The 26,733-nt window shown below is 36.9% G+C and overlaps 12 non-coding genes across 12 annotated transcripts; 10 read left to right on the top strand and 2 right to left on the bottom strand.

Moving 5' to 3' along the window:
• The first annotated feature begins 16,202 nt into the window (after positions 1–16,202).
• TRNAT-AGU (transfer RNA threonine (anticodon AGU)) lies at positions 16,203–16,276 on the top strand. The gene has a single exon. It is a non-coding gene; the product is annotated as a tRNA-Thr (tRNA).
• Positions 16,277–16,356: 80 nt separating this feature from the next.
• TRNAT-AGU (transfer RNA threonine (anticodon AGU)) lies at positions 16,357–16,430 on the top strand. Its single transcript has one exon. It is a non-coding gene; the product is annotated as a tRNA-Thr (tRNA).
• Positions 16,431–16,510: 80 nt separating this feature from the next.
• Positions 16,511–16,584, top strand: TRNAT-AGU (transfer RNA threonine (anticodon AGU)). The gene has a single exon. It is a non-coding gene; the product is annotated as a tRNA-Thr (tRNA).
• An 80-nt stretch (positions 16,585–16,664) lies between these two features.
• On the top strand, positions 16,665–16,738 carry TRNAT-AGU (transfer RNA threonine (anticodon AGU)). The gene has a single exon. It is a non-coding gene; the product is annotated as a tRNA-Thr (tRNA).
• An 80-nt stretch (positions 16,739–16,818) lies between these two features.
• Positions 16,819–16,892, top strand: TRNAT-AGU (transfer RNA threonine (anticodon AGU)). Its single transcript has one exon. It is a non-coding gene; the product is annotated as a tRNA-Thr (tRNA).
• Positions 16,893–16,972: 80 nt separating this feature from the next.
• Positions 16,973–17,046, top strand: TRNAT-AGU (transfer RNA threonine (anticodon AGU)). Its single transcript has one exon. It is a non-coding gene; the product is annotated as a tRNA-Thr (tRNA).
• An 80-nt stretch (positions 17,047–17,126) lies between these two features.
• TRNAT-AGU (transfer RNA threonine (anticodon AGU)) lies at positions 17,127–17,200 on the top strand. The gene has a single exon. It is a non-coding gene; the product is annotated as a tRNA-Thr (tRNA).
• Positions 17,201–17,279: 79 nt separating this feature from the next.
• Positions 17,280–17,353, top strand: TRNAT-AGU (transfer RNA threonine (anticodon AGU)). The gene has a single exon. It is a non-coding gene; the product is annotated as a tRNA-Thr (tRNA).
• Positions 17,354–17,433: 80 nt separating this feature from the next.
• TRNAT-AGU (transfer RNA threonine (anticodon AGU)) lies at positions 17,434–17,507 on the top strand. The gene has a single exon. It is a non-coding gene; the product is annotated as a tRNA-Thr (tRNA).
• An 80-nt stretch (positions 17,508–17,587) lies between these two features.
• TRNAT-AGU (transfer RNA threonine (anticodon AGU)) lies at positions 17,588–17,661 on the top strand. Its single transcript has one exon. It is a non-coding gene; the product is annotated as a tRNA-Thr (tRNA).
• A 4,630-nt stretch (positions 17,662–22,291) lies between these two features.
• TRNAT-AGU (transfer RNA threonine (anticodon AGU)) lies at positions 22,292–22,365 on the bottom strand. The gene has a single exon. It is a non-coding gene; the product is annotated as a tRNA-Thr (tRNA).
• A 724-nt stretch (positions 22,366–23,089) lies between these two features.
• Positions 23,090–23,163, bottom strand: TRNAT-AGU (transfer RNA threonine (anticodon AGU)). Its single transcript has one exon. It is a non-coding gene; the product is annotated as a tRNA-Thr (tRNA).
• Positions 23,164–26,733: the final 3,570 nt, after the last annotated feature.

Genomic DNA, 26,733 nt, shown 5'->3' with positions numbered 1-26,733 from the left:
CAAACTCGTATTTATCCAGAGTGTTTATTGTCTGTGACTACCATCAGAAAAACCGAGAAGTCTCCTTGAAACTGAAAATCATATCACGATATGCATCGAATATAGAGTTCAGATTTGAGAAGCTACTTTCTCAGAAAACAAGCACATTTATCACATTAATTACATTTCACATTTTTTATTTTTATGTTCAACGTTATTTATGTTTCTAAATAAAACTTTAATATATGTCAGTAAGGGTTCTTTTTTTTATTTTGTAAATCATCTCGAGACCTCCCTTAGCTCTTTACACGACCACCGAGAGGGTAACGACCCACACTTTGGGAACCACTGTCCCAGAGCAAGGTCCGGACCTTGCTCCTAGAGGGGACGCTTGAAGTACATGATATCAAAGTACACGCCATTCAAATTGAAAATTGAATAAATTATATGTTTCACTTATCAGGTAAAAAAAAGTATTACAGACTTTGTCCTCATGATGGTCACTTACTTCCCGCAACAGATTGGGTGTACATTACGTGACTTCGTTGCTGCTTTTGAAAGAGTTGTTGAATAGCTTGCGCTCTGACTCAGGTTAAGGCTAGCCACTGCTAATATATCGCATTGCAGTAATGTGCCAATTCTGCTAAAACCTCACTCATAAATACGAAAATTGCGTCTTTATGACAGCTCGAGTCATTCAGGTCATGCCGACAGCTTTCACGTGCCATGCCGTTACCAGTTTCAGTATTGTACTGAAGTATTTACAAGTAAACTTCACAGTTTGTTAGCTATATTCTTGTTGTTGTGACATCCCTTTCTCCATTTCATGAAGGCCATGAGAATTGTTGACTTTCAACTTCTGCGTACTTATTCCTGACGTCACACCCACAGAGAACGGAGAAGACTGAAGAATTGTAGACTGGTAGACCTATGTTTATTCTTATTTGTTAATTATTCGTTAATTTTCAGATGTCCAACATATCTCATCGCTACGAGTCATTGAAAATTAAATATACATAGAAAGTCAATGTTTGTACTCCTCCAAAGACACTTATAATTAGGGAGCGGATTTTTATGTGATAAAAATTGAAATATATATATTTTTTATGTGCTAAAAAGTACGAAAATATTTGATAAAAATAATTTTTTTTTAAATATGACAAAAATACCTTACTCAGCTTGAAAAAAAAATGTTACTAGGTAGGCCAACTCATCAACCACACTTGAGTGCTAGTACTTGGCCGAGAATTGCAGTGAACAACAAAGGCCATCTCCAAATTCTCCATCACACATGCATACCGATTATCTCTGAACAACGACTTATACTGTGAAAAGGATCTTTCCACATCACAGGACGTCAGACGTGCATATTTAAAGAGAGGAATGTCACAAACACATACATCGTCAATTTCACCTACAGGCACATCTTCCAATACTTAGCAACTTTACACATTTTTTTATATCCACTATTTTTCCCAAATTTGTCCCTTAGTAATTGTGCTTCTGAACCTGGTAGCGAGTCTAGTTTAATTTCCACGGCACGCACCTCCCTGTTTCAGACAACAGGTTTTTGGATGTTTCGAGTTTTTTTATGGTGTCACACAAAAAGCTTAAATTTGCTAATAGGAAAGCCAAATCGTTTTTTAAACAACCATCTTTCAGTATATCTTGAAGGATATCGATTGACGAACCCGATGACAGGGAATCACAACAAGATGTATTGCCTTAATTGATAGGCATGAGCGAGAGGCGAGAGATTTATTTAAATTAGATAATATTTATACCCGAGCTCCTATCTGTTGTGTTTCACAAACAAAACGTGGAATGAAATCATCTTCAGCAACAATAAACATTCCTAATTATGTGTTACAATATCTCTCCTCCTTGTCCATGTTAATTTATTCTCTAATAATAACACTGATATGCTGCCTAGCAGTTCTCAGAACTTGAGGCGATACTATTACAAAAATGGATCACGGATACACCACATAGCGCTTAGAAACACGAAGCAACCAAGAATTCTTAAAAAAAGATAACGTACTTCTGAGTGATATAATTGATTTAGTTTTAAAATATTTATAAGTTCTTGTAAAAAAATTATTTAATTAAAAAACTCCAAGATTTATGTGTTTATAATAGATTTCCTCAAAATATGTATTTACATAATTTTTTTGTGAAACTTCATGTTCGGAATTTTTAACTTTGTTAATTGTGTTTTATCACACGCAAAAAGAATATTTAGTTACATAGGAATCCGCTCCTTACTTATAATTGAACACGGTATTACTAGTGAGTGGGAAATTACAGCCATATTTGAAGTATTACAATAATTTTTAAACTTTTGAACACATTTTTTAAACTTCAAAATATATAGGATGTCCCATTTATCTTGTGCACCTATTATAACTTTTTTGTTTGGATAGGTATTGGAATTTTTGTTTTTGAACGTTATGTTAGAACGAGGGGCTAACATGAGTGTGGAGATTTCGTGCATGTAACTACATTATGGCACAAGATACACGTGACTTCATCAATTTTTCAAATAACAATATATACTTTAATCATGTTACATTGATTGCACACGTTAAGACGAGTTCAAAAATGTATCACAATGTCACTTTCCTAATCAATAACAACAACAAAACGAAACAAAAACGTACTTCCAATGTGATAATGTTATGCTTTGAGAGTCACAGAAGATATTTCAAATGGTGACCATTCACATCAATGCACATTCGAAGGCGTTCCCCGAAAGACCGTATGAGTGCCGGCGTGTTGCTTGCTGAATGGACACAAGCCTGCCGAATGCGTTGCTGCATGTCGTCTGATGTTGTCAGGAATGTTCTGGTGCACACTGTCCTTTACAGTACCCCTAGGAAGAAGTCGAGTGGCGACAGGTCCGGAGAACATGCAGGTCACTGTACTTGGATTGTGGCGTCGACAGTTGTGGTTTGTTTACATGTTAAGATAGCAAACACACAACACACGACGTGTACGGACGTCAGTCGTATTTCCTTTTGTGTAAGTTAATGCACAAGATGAAGAGGGCACCGCAACAAACGGCACATTCTGATGGAATTCATTTTGCATTTTGTTGTTGTTATTGATTGGGAAAGTGACATTGTGATACATTTTTTGAACTCGTCTTAATGTGTGTAATCAATGTAACATGATTAAAGTATGTAGTGCTATTTGAAAAATTGATGCGTCACTTGTTTCTTGTGCCATAATGTAGTTACATGCACAAAATCTCTAACTCATGTTAGCTCCTCGTTCTAACATAACTCTCAAAAACAAAAATTCCAATACCTAGCCAAACAAAAAAGTTATAATAAATGCACAAGTTAAATGGGACATTCTGTATATACAATTTGACTAAAACTGGTCATTTAACATCCAAAGACACAAGTATAGTGTGGTTATTGTATTACAAGATTATTTTAACATATCACAGGTTTATTAAATGTTATTTTATTGCATGTTAAAAATGGCTCAGAACCACACTAGTTCATATAAATCTACAATGGTTTTACACATGTTTTAACTTCACAATATATACAAGTGTTCTTTCCTCTATTCGTTGTATGTCACCTGTGTTCAATTTGTTATTTATTAATGTGTTTTCCACCTGAAGATGACTTTTTATAAATCGAAAATATTCGTGGTAATAATATAATGTGATATATGACAAAAATTAATTCGGTATTTGTATGAAGTTTGATAAATTGTAGACTGAAATTACATAACTTACTGTTCTCCAACCAGGAGATAAACCGTCAAAGGAATGTGCTTACTATTGCGTCATCTATTGGAGCGAAGTAGATAGATAATATTAGAGTTATAACGTCAGTTTAAATATCATCCGCTCTCCTTCATATGTTATTTCCTGTATGGAGGGATTAAAAGACCAGGAGATTAACAGTGATCTAATTTTGTAACTAGGGTAGTATAAAAATGTGTTATGGTTTGTGCTTTTAGAGATAGCCAATAGAGATATGAGTACCCACGTGTGTTACCTTATGACATCTTATGACATCAACATTCATCCACAGCATCACCCCGCTTCCCTTCATTCCCTGGAGACTTTCTCGTGGTTGGAGTACAGTACTTACTTACTTACAAATGGCTTTTAAGGAACCCGAAGGTTCATTGCCGCCCTCACATAAGCCCGCCATCGGTCCCTATCGAAATTACATAACACAATTTTCAATATAACTTGTATAGTTAGCTTGCGAAATCGGATTTCGCTAGTCAGTGTTGTACCTAACCAAATTCATCACGATGTTGGGTGGGGACCAGTTTATGGAACTAGCCGAAATTTCATGAGAAAATTTATTCCCCATGAGGACTCGAACCAGCACTCTTTTTCCGTAACTCGAGTCCAAGGCGTGAAGACCTTGCAGCTACGGCGCAGGACTCCCACCGTCATCGCCTACTATAAATTCCACTTATGCAAATCCTATATTGTAGCCTTTCACACTAGCGTGTGCTTGAAAAACAAATCGTTGGCATTATCGTTATTTCAACGTCAGCTTTAATCATGGCAACACCGTAAATAATACACCGCCAATATGTTTTGAGAAACATGAGGCACTCTCATAAACAAACCTTATGCATGCACTACAAAGCACTTTCAACAAATATGACGGAAATATCGTGAGAACAGAATGAGCGTTCAATTCCCAGCTGGATTATGAGAATTATGACGTGAGCAATGAAGAGAAGAAACTAGAATCTGTTTCTAATGCATTCCTTTGTGACTCAAGTGTTTTCGGCTACAAACTTTGCGATTCAGGGTTCGATTCCTGGTACTGTCCGTTACTCAGGAGAAGACGAGGGGCAAGAATGTGACCTTCTTGACTATCGCTGTTGATTATTATAAACATCGCTCAGATAAGCATCCCAGTAGCCAGGTTATTACTCGTGCAGGAAACATGAGTAACAATGCGTATGGAAATTAAAGCTAAGTTGAACAGAAGAAGACCTAATGTTTCCGCTTACTGCAGTACAAATATTGACGTGGTGTCGTACGTTATCTGTTCACATCCCTTCCCCCTCAGTCCGCTCTCGTCTTCTCCTGAGTCATCGACAGTAAGTATAAATGGATATTTAACCCTATCTTTCAAGATTCCTTGTCTTGTATTTGTTCCGTGTTGTCGCAAGCAGTGACTTTGAGCTATGTTGAAGAGTGTGTTGTTATTAGATAGTGAATATTTACTGCTTGATCACGTAAACATGTTGCACGTCCTTGGTTTTAGTTTTTGGTGCTGACATTCACTTATCTTCGGCTGGCAATGGAACCTTGGCAATGCCGGTGCTTCTTATATATCTCTAGCTGCCAGCGGAGACATGTCTTTGGCGGTGTTTCTTTCCTCCCTCGGCTTGACGGGGGCTGTTATGGAATGCGGCGGTAGTAGCTGTCTATGCAGTTGAGGATCACTGTGCGTTGCTGGCTTAATTCCGAAGCCATTTAACGTTCTTGCTAATTTACGGTTTTTATATAGCTTTTCCTCTTACAACTAACTCAAGTCCCTTAAGTGGTACTGTGTGAAAGAAGTAAGATAAGTGATCTTTAGTCTAGGACAGGCCTGCACAAGGTTTGCGCTCTCCGAGCCGGCTCACAGCTCATGAGCGGAATGCAGATATTAGCTGCGCTCTGTATAACGGTGGACTGGAAGAAGGGGTGATCTCGTACAAAATATTCACAGAAAGAAGTACTATTACGAGTGCTTATGAAATGAATTCAGTGTTTGCAAAACTATCTTGGACTATTATTAATAAAATTAATAAAGAAATATTTATTTTACAGAAGTAATAGAAATTATATAACTACTTAAATGTACAATATAATTTTGTTATATTTTTATTTATAAGTCCATTAAAACGAGGTTTTATGAAGTTGGCAGCTGAAAGGAACAGCAGCCTACTGATCGTAATGAAACATCAGTTACAGATGTTAGATGTCTGCCTATATTAAAGTTGATTATTATAGAAAACAGTTGCTCACAAATATAAATGTTGAGCCAAACATAGCAATCATTTTCACAGCCAGCCTGTGTAGTCGTGGATATTATTGCTAATGTTTAGTCTTGTAAGACTCAACCAGGCTAGTAGTATTATTCAAACGATCTTTAGCTCTTAGGTCACATTGAAGATCAATAAGTTCGAGCTGTAAATCATTAAATGTTATGTTCCGTCTTTTAAATTCCTCCATACTGTACTGTAGCAGTAGGTAAGCAACGTGAAACAGTTACCGTAAAGCGGGGTGACTTTGAACGCCGAGGTGACTTTGAACAGTAATTTAGCGCCTTTCTAAATTTAATGCTGTACCCAATTGCGATAAAACTGTTTAAGTTGTCAATAAACTAGTTCAGTTCTTTCGCAATAGGGTACATCATTTAATTTAGAAAGACGCTAAATTACTGTTCAAAGTCACCTCGGCGTTCAAAGTCACCCCGCTTTACGGTACTGAAAATAGGCCTACACACTGCACTCCACTAGATAACTGAGTGGTTGTTTCCCTCTCCTCTACCTGTAGCAAGTCTATGTCATTCTGACGTATCTTCCTCTCCGTTTCGGAGAGCGGTAAACACCACTCTCCCGCTCCGAAGGAGCGCGCGCGCTCGTTGAGCGCTGTTTGTGCAGGTTTGGTCTAGGAGCTCACATGAGAAAATGAAATACAGAAATGATGGGAGAATTGAACATCCAACATATATTAAAAGTTCTTCAAAACTGCAGAATTAATTGAAAACAGCATGTCGAAAGAGTGGTTGTGTTAGCAGATGAGGAGATGATACTAAGGGCTATGCTATAGAAGCTAGATGACAGCTGTGAACGGTAAGGGATTAAGATACTGTAAATGCAAATAAAACGAAGACCATGGTCATAGGAAGAAAAATAAAGAAAGTAAACTTGCGAATTCTAAACGAGGCAGTAGAGCAAGTGGACAGCTTCAAATACTTGGGGTGTACTATAAGCAATAACATGAGCTACTGCCAGGAAGTCAAAAGGAGGATAGCAATGGCAAAGGAAGCTTTTAATAGAAAAAGGAGCATTTTCTGCAGACCTCTGGAAAAAGAACTAAGGAATAGACTAGTGAAGTGCTTTGTATGGAGTGTGACAGTGTATGGGGCAGATACATGGACTTCACGAAGAAATGAAAAGAAGCGAATAGAAGCATTTGACATGTAGATATGAAAAAGCATGGAACGGGTGAAATGGACAGACAGAATAAGAAATGAAGTTGTGTTGGAAAGAGTGGGTGAAGAAAGAACGATGCTGAAACTGATCAGGAAGAGGAAAAGGAATTGGTTGGGTGACTGGCTGAGAAGAAACTGCCTACTGAAGGATGCACTGAAAGGAATGGTGAACGGGAGAAGCATTCGGGGCAGAAGAAGATATCAGATGATAGACGACATTAAGATATATGGATCATATGAGGAGACAATGAGGAAGGCAGAAAATAGGAAATACTGGATAAAGCTGGGTTTGGAGTGAAAGATCTGCCCTTGGGCAGAACACTAAATGAATGAATGAATGAATGAATGAATGAATGAATGAATGTCGCTAGAATGCCAACAGAAAGATGGCCAAAGGCAGTGCTACATTACCATCCTTCTGGACAACGATCTGTTGAAACACCATTAAAAGGTGGCATGAGACCATTGAGAACACAACAGACAACTATGTCTAGTGCTTGAATTGGATGATTATGATTATGATTATGATGACCAAATCTTTACATTCAATACTTGCAAAAATTTGTCGTTTTGCTTGAAATCTGGTCAGTTCTGTCCTGCTGTTTAATATTTGAACTGCCGTCACCATAATGCAATATTAGCACAGGAAGGGGTAGAATGTTATTATATAGTTTTTGTCTTGTATTATTTGTACTTTTTTGGATCTTGAAGATATAGGCCTCTTATTAATAATTCCTGAAATTTTGTGAAAAACTTCATAATTTTACTGTTAGGCCCTAATTTTTTTTTTTTAATTTTCATATGAGACTGAACTTCCTAGATAACTGTGTGTATCACTGTCACCACTATTACCAATATGATTGTTACTATTGCCTCCTTTTTCTTATACATTTTCAAGAATAAATTGTGAAATCTTTTTACCACATCAGCTACTTTTCGATCTTTCTACATTTATTCTTCAATGAACTATCTTTTAACTTTCCCATTATCACTTCCTCAAGGAATGGAAAGGTGCATTTATTTTTGTATAGGCCTACATACATATTTACCGTTAAAATGAAAAAAGAAATTCAACAACTTCTAGAGGCCTTTCATAAGAGGTTTTTTCTTTTCAATTTACATCTCATGAGAAGTAACTATCCCTTTCTAGTGACCTTCTGTTATTTAATGAGGCAGAAACTCCGGAATTTCTACAGTTAGAACTAATAAAAAGTACAAAACAATATATTAAGTAGGTATCGCAGCAAAGTAGGACTTTGATGTATACATATCTTTATCAGATTAGGCATTCCTTGGAATGCGTTGGTTTTCAACACGTTTATTTTATGTTTGGCTCAACCTATTCATGCAATCAATTATTTTCTAAAATGAACAGTATCAAGAGAGTGTGAAGTGCTAGAATAAGATATATTCATTTGATTGGAGTTTTTTAAGACTTACGTACTTACTTACTTACTTACTTACTGGCTTTTAAGCAACCCGGAGGTTCATTGCCGCCCTCACATAAGCCCTCCATTGGTCCCTATCCTGAGCAAGATTAATCCATTCTCTATCATCATATCCCACCTCCCTCAAATCCATTTTAATATTATCTTCCCAACTACGTCTCGGCCTCCCTAAAGGTCTTTTCTCCCTCCGGCCTCCCAACTAACACTCTATATGCATTTCTGGATTCGCCCATACTTGCTACATGCCCTGCCCATCTCAAACGTCTGGATTTAATGTTCCTAATTATGTCAGGTGATGAATACAATGCATGCAGTTCTGTGTTGTGTAATTTCTCCATTCTCCTGTAACGTCATCCCTCTTAGCCCCAAATATTTTCCTAAGCAACTTATTCTCAAACACCCTTAACCTATGTTCCTCTCTCAAAGTGAGAGTCCAAGTTTCACAACCATACAGAACAACTGGTAATATAACTGTTTTATAAATACTAACTTTCAGATTTTTTGACAGCAGACTGGATGATAAAAGCTTTTCAACCGAATAATAACAGGCCTTCTGTAGGGGCATGAGCATTTATAACTACGATATCGCACCATCTACCCTTAAGTACTAATAACGATAACCTATCACTGATAAATTCGACCTTTTTTACTGCTGATTTTATTCTTTTATGAATAAAGAATCCTGTTCCTAATTGGTGATTATCGTTTCCTTCCCCATAATACAACAAATAATCTCCTATTTGTGTTATGCCGTTCGCATCTAACCTAACCTCTTGTACTCCCACAAAGTTTATTCTATATCTAGCTAGTTCTTTAGCTACTAATGTTACCCCTCCTATTTTTAAGACTAACAAGCAAAAATTCTGATGGAGGCAGATAAAAAAGTTATTTTTTTCTTTCATCATATTAATAATGTCAAAAGAAGTGCTTATGCAAATTTTGGCCACTCGACAGCAATTACGAGGGCCGTAAAAGAATAAGTTCACCAGGGAACGTCAACAGAAAGAAAACACAATTTTACTGGAAAAATTTATTGGACCAGACACAGCAATAAATTGTTGAGCCATTTTTCAACATATTCATGACATTTATCATGTCATGGGATCGAGATCGACAGAGAGGTGCAGACGGCTGTCAAACGCTGGTTCCGATCCTATGCGGCTAACTTCTACGACACAAGGATACAAAAAATGATCCCTTGGTATGGCAAATGCCTCAATTTCTGTGGGGATGTGTTGACAAATAGCGCATTCAATAAATCTTTCCATGCAATTGTATTTTCTTCTGTAAACGGTCCCAGGGAAAATCACTTTCTGGACGGCCTCGTAATTCCGGTGGAGTGGTCAAAGTTTGTATAAGCACTTCTTTTGTCATTATTAATATGGTGGAAGGAAAAAAAATAACTTTTTTATCTGCCCCCATCAGAATGTTTACTTGTAAGCTCATGTGGTTTATAACCGAAAAGTAACAAACTTTGAGGCCGCTGAGATGAGACTCTTAAGGCCACTAGCAGGATTTAGACTACAGGACCATACGAGAAATGAAGATAAACGTCAAGAGCTGAATATCGAGAGTATAACAACTATAATTGAAAATTATAGAAATAATTGGTACGACCATATAACAAGAATGCCCAACGATACGATACCTTTTAGAACATGGTGTTACAGACCTACACGAAAAAGACGAGTGGGAAGACCAAAGAGACGTTGGAGAGACCAGTTTGACGGATAAAATTCTGGAGGCGGAACAGGCCATCGGCCTAAACCTTGAAGTTATTGATGATGATGATGATGATGATGATGATGATGATGATGATGATGATGATGATGATGTTGATGAAGTAACAAACTGGTGAAGATGAAAAGGTGGAAAAGAATATTGCGTATGCCATAACATTTAATTAACTAATCTATTTATTTATTAATTTATCCATTTATCTATTTATTTATTTATTTTTTAACAACTTAGCCTATGACTGGCACAGTATGTTAGATTTTGTATGATGTACGAGTAAGGTATGGATTAGTAATGATTTAGTTAAAATGAGTTACATAATATTTTCTTCGGAGTATAGTGTTAAAAGTTGTGTTATCAAGATGTATAACAGTTTCTGTTATGTTCTTAATGTGCATTTCATAGATTAATAATACTGTATTTATATATCAATGGGCATCATTAATAGAGTTTTAAAACCTTCATTAGTACAAAAACCAACTCGTACTCGTCTTTATCAAATAATAGCTCTACCAGTCTTATGTTATGGGAGTGAAGCGTGGACTATAAGGACAAAAGATGAAAGCAGACTAACAGCTTGCGAGATGAGATTATGCGCCGAACAGCTGGCTGGCTACACTAAATGGAATCGAAAGAAAAATGAAGATATCCTTCAATAACTTAATGTGTCATCAATACTGGACTGTATCTCCAGATATCAGTTAAACTGGAAGGAACACGTCTCAAGAATGGTTTCATCCAGGATCCCTAAGGCAATAATGAAGTATCGTCCAAATGGGAAACGGTCACTTGGTCGACCTATGAAAAGATGGCAAGAAAATCACTTTTTCAGGCCGTAACAGTTCTTTTGGGACTAGTACTTGACAGGATGATGATGATGATGATGATGATGATGATATGATATTGATATTTATTTGTCAGGCAACTTTACAGTTCGTAGTTATGGTGAACCTTTAGGCTACATTTCTGCTTTTCGATCCACCATCCCTTTAATAAATACCACTCTTTTATGTTAATATATTCCTTTGCCGAGCATTTTCAAGTTTAATAATATAATCTACGATACTTGACCAAAATAAATTTACTTACTTACTTACAAATGGCTTTTAAGGAACCCGAAGGTTCATTGCCGCCCTCACATAAGCCCGCCATCGGTCCCTATCCTGTGCAAGATTAATCCAGTCTCTATCATCACACCCCACCTCCCTCAAATCCATTTTAATATTATCCTCCCATCTACGTCTCGGCCTCCCTAAAGGTCTTTTTCCCTCCGGTCTCCCAACTAACACTCTATATGCATTTCTGGATTCGCCCATACGTGCTACATGCCCTGCCCATCTCAAACGTCTGGATTTTAAGTTCTTAATTATGTTAGGTGAAGAATACAATGCGTGCAGTTCTGTGTTGTGTAACTTTCTCCATTCTCCTGTAACTTCATCCTGCTTAGCCCCAAATATTTTCCTAAGCACCTTATTCTCAAACACCCTTAACCTATGTTCCTCTCTCAAAGTGAGAGTCCAAGTTTCACAACCACAAAGAACAACCGGTATATAACTGTTTTAGAAATTCTAACTTTCAGATTTTTGGACAGCAGACTGGATGATAAGAGCTTCTCAACCGAATAATAACAGTCATTTCCCATATTTATTCTGCGTTTAATTTCCTCCCGAGTGTCATTTATATTTGTTACTGTTGCTCCAAGATATTTGAATTTTTCCACCTCTTCGAAGGATAAATCTCCAATTTTTATATTTCCATTTCGTACAATATTCTGGTCACGAGACATAATCATATACTTTGTCTTTTCGGGATTTACTTCCAAACCGATCGCTTTATTTGCTTCAAGTAAACTTTCCGTGTTTTCCCTAATCGTTTGTGTATTTCCTCCTAACATATTCACGTCATCTGCATAGACAAGCAGCTGATGTAACCCGTTCAATTCCAAACCCTGCCTGTTATCCTGAACTTTCCTAATGGCATATTCTAGAGCGAAGTTAAAAAGAAAATTAATTTACACAAGTAATATATAAATTTACACAAGTAAAAGCAAATCCCCACTGACATAGCATTGTAATCACAATGTGAAGGGTGGGTAGAATTTACATTTCCAATCAGCTGTGAGTTTTTCGTCCTGTCGTAATTGGTCCACATAATAATTTTAAATTCCAGTACAGCGCACTGCAGTGAAGAAGGCGAAGTTGTGCCGAACGTTGACGGTATCAAAGGACGTAAAAACGACTGTACGAAGCCGAGTAAACGAAGTGTCACGGATTTCATGCTTCAACTGTTTCACGTAGAAGCTTTTTTAATTTCATGTCCTTAGAAGTGTTAAAATGTTGCGGCCCATTGCGATGTACGTGCTAAGGTAAAGCATTGTCTTTTAAAAATCTATAACAGGATGTAAGAAGCTTATAAAGTTAAACCTTGAAAGGTGGAAAAAATGTAACAGGGGATTTTTAAATCACATTGATCGTGCGTGACTACGTCACAATACTTATTAATATTTCTTCCGTTTTTACGGCATTTCCTTGTATAAAATAGATTCGTTCCATGTTTTCATGTTTGTTTTTGAAGATACTTTTCTCGTATGATATGGCCTTCTCCTATACTAAAGTGTAGCATAGCATTGTTTGTATTTTCTTGACGGTCCCCAGTCACTGCATGACGTCACTACTTCCGGTTACATATAAAGTGTTAAAATTTTTCTCATTTCTACCTCTACCAAAGACGTAGTCACGATAAAAACAGAGAAGAAATTACGTGTAAAATAATATAATAGTATATTACTCCCTCCGTTCCAAAATATGGTATAGTAACAAAACAAATTTGATTATTGCGCATGCGCGCACGAAATGCTTCGCAGTGTGGTTTTCTGTTCAGGAGTCAAGGGACTATCAGACAGTGCAGTTGTGAATGTTTCCAGTCTTCTGCAGTGCATCAAACTGTAATATTTAAATAGTTCATTATGAACAGAAGTCAAATGGGTACCTGATACGGTGTTCCTGTTGCAGCAAATGTCACACAACCCAGTCAATTTTGAATGGAACATCTAAGGCACAACAGTCGTATAAAAACGGGTTGTAATTTATTGCAGAAGAATAAAGTTAGCTTCCCTTATGAAAAGGTTGCCAGATTTGACAAAGCGTATTACATATAATTTGGAAAGGTAAAATGATATGCATTTGAAACGATGAGGGAATCGAATATACAAAATGTCAGAAAAATTTACACCTAAGTAGCGTTTGTGCTCATTTACAGTTAAGAAAGGGGGCGGGGGAAATATCATCAGATAGGTTAGAATGATATGAATGCCATATACTGCGAAAAAAATAATAGTACGGATTTAAGTATTGGCATTGATATCTAAACCAATCAACAGCCATCGGTTAAGATAACTTGAAATTTCCATTATCACTCCCATACAAATGATTTCTCAATATCTGAACCGATCCTTTGAGAGCACTAATGGCTATTTCCTTCACAATGCTGTGTGTTAGGCCCAGGTTTTTACATTTGTTGGCAAAGAAGGAGGGTATGGTACCTCGTGCTCCCACCATCAGACCTATTACATCAATGTGGGACAGGCTATATTTATCTTTATAGAACGGGATTGTTGGTTCATAGATCCGTTTCTTTTCACTGTCCACCTCATGCGTCATGCGGTTGATCTGCATGTGTCTCAAATCTGATGGTGGGATCGAGAATGTATGCCGAGTTTTTCTTAATGGCAATGATATCAATTCGCCGAACACTTCTTTGTGTGGCTAGTCCCTGCACCTCTTGATGGACTGTAAACCCTACTTCCTTCAGTGCCTCGGCCAGCATAGAACGGACAGCATGGTGACGGATGTTGCGAAGGGCCTCACTATAGGGGCTATGGGGAAGAGTTTCAATCTCGCTGAGACAGCGCCTACAGCGGGCACCATCCCGACTTCTACCAGGTACAGCTCGGATCGGAGCGACATAGCCTACCATTTTAAGGGCGTCTATCCATTCTAATTATGCTAATTTGGTTCCCTCAAAACAATGTTCTTTTTTCTCTTATTAATTTGACATCAAGAAATTGAAATATGGAATAAAAAATGGAGAACAGTCATGAACACAAATAAGTCATCAACAGTAACATTCACATACCTCAAAAAAGAAAAAGTACTTCCATTATACCTCAACTGTTCACCAGTACCACAGCATGAAGAAGTACGATATCTTGGACTCATCCTAGACAGTCGCTTGACCTGGAATAAACATCTCACTTACACCCTCCAGAGATTAAGATACAGACTTCATCGATTGAAAGCAATACTTTCCAGTTCTTGTCTTTCCCTTTCCAACAAAAGGTTAATATATGTAATGCTTCTCAAACCTATTTGGCACTATGAATGTTCATTATGGGGATCGGCTTCTATAAGCAAATCAAGTGTATTCAAACATTCCAAAATCGGCACTAAGGATAATCACTGGAGCAGCATGGTACATCAGAAATGAAACACTTCATTCAGATCCAGATCTAGCCAAAATAGAGACTGTAATTCATTCTTCCTACACACGGTTATATGCAACATTGTCAACACATTCTAACAGCTTAATCAACCAGATTCCTCGGAACCTACCCCCTGCACGGCCTGATCGTCGCTTCAAGAGGAAAAGACACACTGATTTGTGGAACGTTAATGGATGTTACCCTCTCCACAAGTCTCATATTGTTGAAATGTTAATTATTTTAGCACAATTGTTAGTTCCAATGTACAAAAATTGTCAAATAAATTTTAAAAAATTCAGAATGAAATGTACTTTATTTACTAGTTTTTCTTATGTTAATTTATGAAACAAATGAGTATCTAGAAGATATATTAAAGTTACATTATATTACTGAGAACTTTAACAAATGTATACCATATTTTGGAACGGAATAAATGGCATCTTTCTATATCATATTTTGGAACAGAGGGAGTGCGATACAAGGTTGGAAGTGCTTTTTACAAAATCGAGGAAAAGTATAAAAAACGAACGGAGCAAGTTTTTCAATTTCCGAGATTTTGTAATGCACTTCACAATAATGCACTGCAATGGTTCTATTTCAGTATACTGTAGATTTACGTTATGAAGACTGTTGTCCGTAGCAACAAGTTTCTGTGGGGAACTCTAACTTTCAAGGCCTAACAATAATAGCTGTAAATACAACAAAAAACACGATCGTGCAAAAACTCTTATATTACAGATTCATTTTCTGGGTTACGATGTCTTGTAGATGTAACTGTAACAAACATTTTACTCATAGGGTGGTTTCTGAGACTAAGAAACCAGGTGGCCCGGGTTCGATTCCCGGTCGGGGCAAGTTACCTGGTTGAGGTTTTTCCGGGGTTTTCCCTCAACCCAATATGAGAAAATGCTGGGTAACTTTCGGTGTTGGACCCCGGACTCATTTCACCGGCATTATCACCTTCATCTCATTCAGACGCTAAATAACCTAAGCTGTTGATAAAGCGTCGTAAAATAACCTACTACTAAAAAAGAGACTAGGAGTAATTTATTTTAGTACAAGAATTGCACGAATATACCCATGTTATTAACTTCCATACAGTAGTTAAGAAGCTGTGGCAAGTTGAATACTTTATAATTTGATTCGTGTCTGTACAGTTGCCATCCACCATATTTGTCATTTTAGAATATGTGTTTTTTTTAATCGGGACAATAATAAAATTGTATAACGCCATTATTTTGGTATATGAAAATTGGAGGTTAGAATCCCTTGGGAGCCTACACGTTGAATTATTTATTGTACTGCCGTACATGACATGACAGCAGAAGTGATTTCCTATTCTTGATCTCTAACGCAACCGGCGCCGTGGCTTAGTTGGTTAAAGCGCCTGTCTAGTAAACAGGAGATCGAGGGTTCGAAACCCTCTGGTGCCTAGAAGTTGATTTATTTATTGTACTGTATCACATCACATGACAGCAGAAGTGATTTCCTATTGTTGAACTGAAACGCAACAGGCGCCGTGTCTTAGTTGGTTATAGCGCCTGTCTAGTAAACAGGAGATCGAGGGTTGGAATCCCTCCGGTGCCTAGAAGTTGATTTATTTATTGTACTGTATCACATCACATGACAGCAGAAGTGATTTCCTATTGTTGAACTGGAACGCAACAGGCGCCGTGGCTTAGTTGGTTAAAGCGCCTGTCTAGTAAACAGGAGATCGAGGGTTCGAATCCCTCCGGTGCCTTGAAGTTGATTTATTTATTGTACTGTATCACATCACATGACAGCAGAAGTGATTTCCTATTGTTGAACTGAAACGCAACAGGCGCCGTGTCTTAGTTGGTTATAGCGCCTGTCTAGTAAACAGGAGATCGAGGGTTCGAATCCCTCCGGTGCCTAGAAGTTGATTTATTTATTGTACTGTATCACATCACATGACAGCAGAAGTGATTTCCTATTGTTGAACTGGAACGCAACAGGCGCCGTGGCTTAGTTGGTTAAAGCGCCTGTCTAGTAAACAGGAGATCGAGGGTTCGAATCCCTCCGGTGCCTAGGTGTTGATTTATTTATTGTACTGTCTCACGTGACATGACAGCAGAAGTGGTTTCCTATTGTTACAATGAAACGCAACCGGCGCCGTGGCTTAATTGGTTAAAGCGCCTGTCTAGTAGACAGGAGATCGAGAGTTCGAATCTCTCCGGTACCTAGAAGCTGATTTATTTATTGTACTGTCTCACGTGACATGACAGCAGAAGTGATTTCCTATTGTTAAAATGAAACGCAACCGGCGCCGTGGCTTAGTTGGTTAAAGCGCCTGTCTAGTAAACAGGAGATCGAGGGTTCGAATCTCTCCGGTGCCTAGAAGTTGATCTATTTATTGTACTTCTCACATGACATGACAGCAGAAGTGATTTCCTGTTGTTAAGCACTAAGGGAACCGGCGCCGTGGCTTAGTTGGTTAAAGCGCCTGTCTAGTAAACAGGAGATCGAGAGTTCGAATCTCTCCGGTGCCTTGAAGTTGATTTTTTTATTTCACTGTATCACATGACATGACAGCAGAAGTGATATGCTGTTGTTAAGCACTAACGGAACCGGCGCCGTGGCTTAGTTGGTTAAAGCGCTTGTCTAGTGAACAGGAGATCGAGAGTTCGAATCTCTCCGGTGCCTTGAAGTTGATTTTTTTATTTCACTGTATCACATGACATGACAGCAGAAGTGATATGCTGTTGTTAAACTGAAACGCAACCGGCGCCGTGGCTTAATTGGTTAAAGCGCCTGACTAGTAAATAGAAGATCGAGGGTTCGAATCCCTCCGGTGCCTAGGAGTTGATTTATTTATTGTAATGTATATTTTGAGAGTATATTAGTCAGAGTCCTATAAATAAATAAATATTGGTGCTATGCGACAGGAGTAGGCTACGTGCCGGCACCGAGTTTCCCCTTTTCCCTTCCTCACCTTCATGATCGTCCTCACTCATTCCCTATACTACACTTACACGAACACTTAACATACACTCATCCTAGTACACGACATAACTATTCACAGATATGCATCATGCATAAAGTGGCCCGCCGAAGTGGTGTGCAATTTGAAAATTGGTCACAGTCCTGCCATCTATCCGCAGTATGCGGAACCCGAATCACGCAAAGTGAAGTGGGTGAGCATTAGACACCAAACACATGCTTTTTGTGAAGAACAAATACGTTTTTAAGCAATTTACATTCACTTTTGTGAAACGCTAAAGGTTTTCGAAGTTTTTTGAATCCACATGTTCACATATTTTTCTGCATTTTTTTCGTGAGGCACTACATCTCAATAAATTCTGCAATTTTTTCAGACTTAGCTTTAAACTGAACACAAATCAAGAAATACTCAGAACTGACCCTGCTACAAACCACATTCAGAATAACATGAGAAGGAACTTATAAAATTGAGAATATACTAGCTTTTATTCTTGACAAATATGAGTATATATTCTGTGCAAGATGGACACGCGAATAAGTTACTTTTTTATTCTTACTAACAAGAGTAGACTATTTACTAAAAAAAAAGTCTAGTACGATATAATATATCTGTCGTCGATTTGCAAACGGGGACACGTCCAAAATGACAAAGTGTTAGGAAATCGCAAAGAAAAAAAAAAAAGAACATAACAGATTTAAAAAAGTAAAATGTTCGTGGATCCTGAATGTATCTACTCATAGTGATCGAATTAGAAAAAATATATGAACATTTTAATTTGTTAACTTAGTTATAGTTTTTGAGATTTTCCAACACTTTGTTATTTTGGACATGTCCCCCTTTGCAAATCGATGACAGATAATATACTCATTTTTATTCTTATCGCCCATCGACTGCTGAGTGTTGTTCAATTGAGATTGTAGCCTTGTTCGTTACGAATCGTTTGACATAACTGCGAACGTTCTATCGCACCGCAATCTCGAGGTACATTGCAATCTGCTGCTGCTCGTCCCGCCAATTCGTGCATCAAATTCCCCCTCTCGCTTATCGCTAGATGATGTTACCCCTCCTGTCGTTCGCCTTTCTCTTAATTGGAATATTGCATTTAGTTCAGAAATTACAGGCGCGACAAAACTGTCCTAAAAATGTATAGATCGACTATCTGGGATAGCATCCTAGTAGCTACGGGGCTAGTTTATAGACGTATTCACGTCAAAAACTATTAGCTCGCTGGTCTGCTGGTGGCCGCACGGGAGATTAGTGACGTCCCGCACCTTTGATGACACCCCGCATGCAGTTATGCAACGCGGTACACACCTGTCGTCCTTCAACTCCTGCCAATACGCAACAAGTGCTATTAATTTCAGTTTCCGGAAGTCGGCAGCACACAGCTGGGGGCTCAATTCATGGCCTTGGAGACTCGTTAGTAATCATCTCTATAGCACTGATCGTTCCGATGGCCCAGTCACAACCGCGACTGACACCTTAACGCCAGTGAACCGGTATGAGGCCCGATGAGGTACTCTGACCAACAAGGCTTAAACACTATGTATTCCAGTACAGCTACTATAGCATAGACGTTCAGTTAATTTGTACGTGTAACTTTTATATTCGAACTCTACTAATTGAAAAAAAAATGAAAGTATTTTGCGGAACGAAAATTACACTCACGTTGCCATGGAAACGGTTACATCATATTCGATAAACTCAACAATGTGAACGAGTCCATTCCTGTACGCCAGAAGAGTCCGCATAATAACCTACCTGGAAGAGAGTGTTAAAATCCATGAGGTGTTGAAATATATTAAAAAAATTATATTGTTCAATTATTGAGCTTTGACATGGACGCAAAACATACTTGTATACGCAGTATATGGGCTATTCCATATGAAATCGATCAGTAAAAAACCTCGCATTTTTTTATACTCTAATTTTTTCCCTATTTATACAAGGTGCTGAGGAGAGTGCATTTGCAAAAATATACTATCGAAAGTCAAACGGTTTTCGTATTGTTGAGCGACAAATTTTGCGTATTTTATAAAAACAAGCCTCTTTCAGCGCTCAGAACTCTGGAACCATTTACTGCAGAACATTGAACGAGAACTCATTTTGAAGTTGACATTTGGTAGGTTATGATAAGAAGTAATCATTATTTTTATTGTATACAGAGAGACAGATAATCTGATTTTACTTACTTTTAGGCTTTTTGCCAATTTGTAAAAATGTAAAAAAATATTGAGAAAAAACCTTGCATTATTAAGAGGGATTCGGCATTGTTTGCTTAGTGTCACGGCAATAAGTTTCGGGGGTATTAAATAAATTATATTCACACGCCTAGACTTGAAAGGCGCAACACAGCAAGCACTGGCCGAGAGATGAAGATAAGCGAGCTTTGGGCGTCATTTTACTCCTGTGTTTATGAAAACTTGTGATAAAGCTAGCCCAGCTATGCGCTACTAGACGAAACATCACGTGTTTATGTCTCCTGGCCTTGCTTGCCTAGGCTAGCTCCCGCCTCACAGTCAGCTGGTTAGTTCACGCGCGTACTATTTATTTTCTTTATTTGATTTTTCAATACTTTCTTATTAACGTTGCACCAGTAAAAAAATACGTGTTTATTTGTACTTTCAATGCGGAATCTAATCATATATTTTAAATATATTTTTTTCGTGGGCAAAGGTGTCTTAATTAAGAAAAATCTAAATTTCTCAATTTCCATAAAAAAGTAAGAAAAACTGTTTACATGTCAATATAAACTTTAACTTTTCAGCATCAAAGTAAACCATGATTTTGATCATTGGGTGCAAATATTACTATTGCTAATTTTATGAAAATACGATAAATTAAAATATTTTTAATTTAAACACTATGAAGTTCTGATGCCTCAAACTTTGCACAAAGCATTATAATATCATAGTTGTCTACGGACAGAAAAAGTTTCATTATATTTAAAAATTGCAAGGTCAATTTTTTCTATATTTCGGTCGATTTGAGATGGAATAGCCCGTATGCTTAACTTTACAGTTAATGCAAGCTTGGCATAGGTCACATACAGATGGATAAATAACAACATTTCTGAGATATTCTCATGTGCTTATATTCAGTATACTCGTACCAGTTAATTGTTTATGCTCGACCATGCCGAAATGTAGTAATTATACACCTGATAGCAGCCCTTTAATGGACCTCATTAAAGTACACCTATTCATTAAAGTTCAGGTGTTCCACCAATCAGAAAAGACCATTGTAGCAATACGAAAGCGCAAGTATCGATTATTCTCGGATATGCAATCGAAAGACAACTAGCGAAAGGTCACGGAGGCTGGAAATCCAATATTGTCGCAGAAGGTTATGTTGAAGAATCGATCCAAAATAAAATTGAAATCTCAAATACAATATTAAACTCGGTCGAAAAAAACAACACACAAATTAACATCAATTCACCGTCATCTTCCAGCCTTTCACAAAGCACATTCCCGCAAATTCATTTCACCAATTGCACAATAAATCACCTATATTTGAAATAAAGTCAGTTCTGTTACTATAATAATTAGCGTTAACTGTAAATAATATTCAAATAAATTTATTTTGTCATCTCGTTTTTCAATGTCTAATTCAATTTCAAGGTTATATCAAGATTAATGTTTATTTTACTCTCTAGATTATATCAAGGTCAATGTCGGAAAAAATCAATACTTTCGCGTCTGCGCACATCTCACAATTTACAAGGTATTGCACAAGGGCAGTTCCGCTCCTCACTTACATAACCATAACATGAATACTTATTATAATTTCAAGTTATAAATATGGTCGAGCGTAAAAAGTCGTATCAAACTTGCCTATAATGGTAATTAAGACGCGAGTTTGTTTATAAAACGAGCGCAAGCGAGTTTCATAATTTTCATACGAGCGTCTTAATTACCATTATAGGCTCGTTGCATAATGTACTATTATGTGTGGCTCAAAAATAATTATTTACTTGTTGCAGTACAGGATCTACCAAAAATTTTAAGAACACTCCTTCCAAAGAGATGTTGCATTTCTGTTCGCATACTTACCTGAAATCCTCTGTTGTTTATAAAGGGACCAAATGCCCGTGAAAAATGAATTTTTTTACTGCAAATCCAATCTCTCTATCTTTCAAACTGCAGATTACATAACACTTTTTCTGTTATGAAAACTTACTGAAAAATTATATTTTTGTAGGGAAAAAATAATTACTCCAGAATGGATGTATTTAGATCAATTAATTTGGGGATATGGTTAGGAATATCTGCCTCTTGTGCAAATATTACTTTTTGTTTAAACAAATTATGACACCCTTAAAGCGACGTTAGTGAAGTGGTCCGTTTGCTCTACTCTATTTTTACAATTTATTATTCCCTTTTATTATTTTTTTCAACATTCTTTACTCTCAAAATGTTAATTGGAAAAAACAGTGCGCAGTTTTGTGTTCGTCTTTAACACAAAACTAAACAATACCAACTTAAGGCACCGGAGGGATTCGAACCCTCGATCTCCTGTTTACTAGACAGGCGCTTTAACCAACTAAGCCACGGCGCCGGTTGAAGCAGTGCTCAAAAATAGGAACTCACGTCTGCTTACATGTCACGTACGGTATTACAATACATAATTCAACTCCTAGACACCAGAGGGATACGAACTCTCGATACTGTTCACTAGACAGGCACTTCAATCAACGGCGGTAGTTGTCTTAAATCAGATGAAACGAGAAATCATATATTGTTTCACGTCGCATAGTAAATAAGTAATTCTACTTTTAGATACCGTACTTAGAGAGCTTCGAACTCTTGATCTCTTATTTACTATACATGCACTTTAATCAAACTGGGACGGTAGTTACATAGTCATGGTGAGTTAGGTTAGAATATCACCACAGTCTACTATATACAGTCACGAAGCTTGAGTTTTGAGGGTGCTAGAAACAATAGACTATGACGGTACTATTTTGCATTGCCTGTAATGAGACGATATTAGCGATCCTAGTGGTGAGCAACTATCTAATGTTTTGCATACTTACTACGTATTGCGCTTCGCGACTGTATATACTAGACTGTGATATCACGCTGGCTCTTATACTGTACCACATGGTAAAATAATTAGGCCTATTTAACTTTTGTTTTATGTTGGTGCTTCAAAGAACACCGTTTAATTCAATAAATGTTATTTTATCATTCAAACTCAGTAATTTTAATCAGTATTCAAAATAACTTCTGTACGCAGTCTTGTGTACATTTTTCGAACAAAACTGAACCATTCTAAATTGAGGCACCGGAGGGATTCGAACTCTCGATCTCCTGTTTACTAGACAGGCGCTTTAACCAACTAAGCCACGGCGCCAGTTGTACGCTGCGGAATAATTAGCGTATAATGTTGCACTAGGTTCTGTATCACCTGGTACAGCAATACACATAATTTTCTCTTAATACTTACCAATAAATATTTTGGGGAAATTCTGTAGATAGTAAAAATATATTCTTATTACAAAAAAGAGCCGTTACAATAATAGTTGGAGCAAAGGCTAGAGAATCATGTAGATTATTTTAAAAAAAATTAGAGATTCTAACCTTAACAAATCAATACATATACTATAATCTTTTCGCTGTAAGAAAAATCCTAATGTAAACAATAGCACGTGATTGAAGTGAGGCTTCATTGGCCACCGTTTGGCGCCATAGATTCTCAGTACGTGTTCCCGCCTACTGCTGTACATTCTGTTTCATGTTAAACATTTCCCGTTACTCGTCAAGTAGGCCTAACCTCACTACTACGCATTCGTTTGCTGAGGAAACATTTACTTTATAATTACTACAATTAAATTATTTTCAAGTCTTATGTCTTCACAATGGACAGTTGAGGATACAGAAGTCATACTTCGGTACTACGTGCTTACGTCAGCATCTACGAGCTCAAGTGACGCCAGCTTGTTACAAGAACAGACTACCTCGATATTACTGTTGGTATTCATCCGCGTTCATAGTACATAACAAAATATAAAAGTAGCTTTTCTTTTACACAGCGTTTTACACATGAGTGAAGTTAAATGTTTCATCATATTTAACAACTAGAATTCAATTTTTTATTTCCAAATAATACAAGATTATGATTTCCAAATACGAACTTAATTTTCCTGCGTCATGTAAGTGTTTCGACTGGGAGCCAATCACGGGTATGACAGCAACGTGCTTATGTTTACATTAGGATTTTTCTTACAGCGAAAACAGTATATATAATAAATTTCCTCTTATGTAATAAAGAAAATTTTCCAACTAACTCAGCCATACTTAGTATAAATACCCGCAGAAGGAATGATTTTCATACGCCATCATCAAATTTATCATGCTTTCAAAGGGGAGTACGTTACATGGCGATAAAAATGTACAATAGTCTTCCTGAAGACATTAAGAATCATAACCAAAACCCTGCATTATTTAACGTAAAACTAAAAAATTACTTAATATCTCACACTTTCTATTCTGTAGATGAATTCTTGACATTTCACAGCACTGTGTAAATACTATAATACTATTAAATGGTAAACATATTACATTGTATAAAATATTATTGTTATTAAGGTATTAATTCTGTACATATTTCATATTTGCATTTTATATGTATTGCATTTTATTGTTAAACGTAAGAATTGGACATGTTCTTTATTCTATGCTATAAAGCAAATGTAAGAATATTATGGAACGAATAAATCTATCTATCTATCTATCTATCTATCTATCTATCTATCTATCTATCTATCTATCTATCTATCTATCTATCTATCTATCTATCTATCTATCTATCTATCTATCTATCTATCTATCTATCTATCTATCTATCTATCTATCTATCTATCTATCTATCTATCTATCTATCTATCTATCTATCTATCTATCTATCTATCTATCTATCTATCTATCTATCTATCTATCTATCTATCTATCTATCTATCTATCTATCTATCTATCTATCTATCCATCTATCCATCTATCCATCAACCCATCTACCCATCTACCCATCTACCCACTTCTATCTATCTATCTATCTATCTATCTATCTATCTATCTATCTATCTATCTATCTATCTATCTATCTATCTATCTATCTATCTATCTATCTATCTATCTATCTATCTATCTATCTATCTATCTATCTATCTATCTATCTATCTATCTATCTATCTATCTACCTATCTACCTACCTACCTACCTACCTACCTACCTATCTATCTATCTATCTATCTATCTATCTATCTATCTATCTATCTATCTATCTATCTATCTATCTATCTATCTATCTATCTATCTATCTATCTATCTATCTATCTATCTATCTATCTATCTATCTATCTATCTATCTATCTATCTATCTATCTATCTATCTACCTACCTACCTACCTACCTACCTACCTACCTACCTACCTACCTACCTACCTACCTACCTACCTACCTACCTACCTATCTATCTATCTATCTATCTATCTATCTATCTATCTATCTATCTATCTACCTACCTACCTACCTACCTACCTATCTATCTATCTATCTATCTATCTATCTATCTATCTATCTATCTATCTAGCTATCTATCTATCTTAGCCATCGCATCAAATACTTTGATCCGGGAGGGGGGAGGTAAGAGAAGAAAAGAATCCCCTGGCTCTCTGTGTAGGACCTGCTGTAACTCTCTGTATTTGTGTAATGTTGAGAGATGAGACAGCCAGGAGGTCTGTTTTCTTCCCAAAATAGTGCTCAAAACACATTTGAATTGCCTCCCCCACTGGCGGCTAAATAGAAGCTACTTTGTGTTGTTTTCATTAGGAAGACTGTCAGCTGTTTCCGCTGCGTAACATACATAGCAACGGCGTCTGTGTGATATCGAGGACAGCAGACGTTTGATTGGGTATTGGTCTGACAGTCCTTGAACTGCTGGCTTTTCTTCGTTTGTCCTCTCCAGCAAACGTTATAAAGAAATATGTACTTTGTATGCAAGTGTTCAATCTAATTCTTGTACATATTTAATGGGGACTTCATTAGGAAGAATCATTATGAAACTTCTTGTAGGAAAGGACGCAATAAGAAGTAAAATGTACATAAATGAACATTACATCAAACAAACATCTTTAATTATTTACGTTGTAAATACAGTACTGGGTTCTCCCGCAGTAATGTTTACTATGTCTTGCTGCATTAATAAGCAAACAGATCCAAGTGGTATTTCTTATAGTTAGTTATAGGCCTACTCAAAGGGCTCACATCGGTTTCAGTCGGTAACAGACAATGGAAAATTAGTAGTAGTATTCCCATGCCGAATTCAATTCCATAAAACAACTTTAAAATGATTTCAAACAAATGAAATGCATAAAGAAAACTTCTGGACTCATTGTTTTGGACCTCAAAAGAAATAGAGATATTTTAGTGAGAATTAAAAGTTGAAAGAATTTCATACTTCAGGCTATAAAAATTGAGGTGCAAAAATTCAAATATCTTGGAGCAACAGTAAAGAATATAAATGACACTCGGGAGGAAATTAAACGCAGTATAAATATAGGAAATGCCTGCTATTATTCGGTTGAGAAGCTTTTGTCATCTAGTCTGCTTTAAAAAAAAACTGAAAGTTGGAATTTTAAAACAGTTATATTACCGGTTGTTCTGTATGGTTGTGCAACTTGGACTCCCACTTTGAGAGAGGAACAGAGGTTAAGGGTGTTCGAGAATAATGTGCTTAGGAAAATATTTGAGGCTAAGAGGCATGAAGTTACAGGAGAATGGAGAAAGTTACACAACACAGAACTTCATGCATTGTATTCTTCACCTAATATAATTAGGAACATTAAATCCTGACGTTTGAGATGGGCAGTGCATATAGCACTAGTGGGTGAATCCAGAAATACATATAGAGTGTTAGTTGGGAGAC

Source organism: Periplaneta americana, chromosome 14, assembly GCF_040183065.1.
Source record: "Periplaneta americana isolate PAMFEO1 chromosome 14, P.americana_PAMFEO1_priV1, whole genome shotgun sequence".
Classification (NCBI taxonomy): Eukaryota; Metazoa; Arthropoda; class Insecta; order Blattodea; family Blattidae; genus Periplaneta; species Periplaneta americana.
The sequence above is the reverse complement of the archived record's forward strand: the minus strand, read 5'-3'. Positions and strand labels throughout refer to the sequence as shown.